The sequence below is a fragment of the Arachis ipaensis genome, chromosome B05, assembly GCF_000816755.2.
Source record: "Arachis ipaensis cultivar K30076 chromosome B05, Araip1.1, whole genome shotgun sequence".
NCBI lineage: Eukaryota > Viridiplantae > Streptophyta > Magnoliopsida > Fabales > Fabaceae > Arachis > Arachis ipaensis.
The window spans coordinates 119,500,441-119,502,565 of NC_029789.2; positions in this window are offsets into that span (position 1 = coordinate 119,500,441).

The following is a 2,125-nucleotide window of genomic DNA, read 5'->3' on the forward strand; positions in this document are numbered from 1 at the left end:
AGACAGAAGGAGGCACCACCAAAAGTATACAACAACCAGAAATAACCGTTGATCAATCAAAAGTAACCTTCCAAGAGACACCAAGGACCATTCAGCCACCTGATGCACCCTCCCTACCCCCCACTATACCGTCGCAACCTTTGGAGATGACTCCTCCACACCCTCAACCATCACATGTACTAGTTGTAAGTGAAGAAACAGGACACCAAAATCCAGTTTCTGCAGAGTCAGTTGCTCTCACCCTTGATAAAGGCACTGCAGAATCTGCTGAGGTTTTTACACAATACATCTCTGATGGGAAAAAAATCGTCGGTAAAGAATTCACAAAAATAAGCGCGTTGTAAGTATAGATCTAAACTAACAATTAAACCTCAATCAAATTTAATTTGTTTGTCACTAAAGCAAACCCAATAAAAATAAACTGAAGTATTTAAATCTCGGGTCGTCTCTCAAGGAATTGCAGGAAAGTGTACTTATAATTGGTTATGAGGAAGTATCTTTTTGGGTTTTTAAATGTTGAACAAGGAATTTAAATGACACAGAAATAAACTAACAGTTAAGAAAAGTCCTAGCAAGGATTGATAATCGGAATTCCTATCCTCATTATCAATGTCAGTTGTGATGGTAAATGTAAATTGCACTCACTTAGTTAACCTCTAACAATTGAAGGTAAGTCAAGTGAGAAAATCAACTTGAATTCACAAGTCCTAATCAAAGACTAGAGTTAGTGAACCTCAAGCCAACTAGCTAGTTTCAATCATCAACCAACAAAAGACTTTGACAATTCAAGAGTCTCTAATCAATCAATCCAAGTTAAGAATGTAAAAATCTAACTTAAAATCCTACCAAGCATTTTATCAAACACTTAGTGGGCACAAAATAAAAGCATAGAAAACTAACAAGAGAATGTAAAATCTAAAACCAATAATTGCAAAATCAATGATAACAAACGAAGAAAGGAACAATAATTATGAAATACCTCAAATTGCATTAAAAGGGAAATCAAATCTAACATAAAGAATTCATAAACTAAAATAGCAACATAAAGTAATCAACAAGGGAAATAAATAAACTAGAATGCTAGAATAAATAAAAGTAGAAAAGAAAACTAAATTAAACTAAGATAGAAATCTGAAATTGAAAAGAACTAAAAGGAACCCTAAAACCTAGAGAGATGAGAGAGCCTCTCTCTCTAGAGAACTACATCTCAGACCAAAAATTATGTGAATGAATTGTTGTATCATTGATTCCTTCACTCTGCAGTCTCTAATCAGTGTTTTCGGGCTTGAAACTGGGCCAAAAACAGTCTAGAAATCGCCCCCAGCGATTTCTGATACGTGCAGCACGTGGCTCTGTCACGCGTTCGCGTTGCCTACGCGTACGCGTTGCTGAACTTTCGCAAGGTCACGCGTGCGTGTCACCTAACTACATGGCAACTATAGCAAATTGCATATCATTTTGAAGCCCCGGATGTTAGCTTTCCAACGCAACTGGAACTGTCTCATTCGGACTTCTATAGCTCAAGTTATGATCGATTTAGTACGAAGAGGTCAAGCTTGACAGCTTAATAATTCCTTCAATTTCTTGTATTCCTTCCACTTTTGCATGCTTCCTTTCCATCCTCTAAGTCATTCATACCCTGTAAATCCTGAAAATAATTAACAAACATATCACGGCATCGAATGGTAATAAGAGAAGATTAAACATAGCAAATTTAAGGCCAAAGAAGCATGTTTTCAATCATAGCACAAAATTAGGAAGGAAAATGTAAAACATGCAATTTATATGCATAAATGTGAGAATAATGGATAAAATCCACTCAATTAAGTACAAGATAAACCCTAAAAATGGGGTTTATCAATCCCACAGCCTTACAATGAACCAGACTCTCAGGAGCATAGCGTCCAAAATGAGGATAAAACACCCTGTGAAGGGGGTCAACCCAGCAGCTCACATCCCGAATCAAAAATAAACCCAGAAGTTGGTGGTGAGAGTTAGAAGAAGAGGAATAGAAGGTCAATAGTGAGGCCTCCCCCATCAGGTCAAACCTTCATACCTAACCAGGATCCAAATAAGCATCCTTCATTTTTTATTCATGTCAAGGGTGAAGATATGTCGAAGGTGC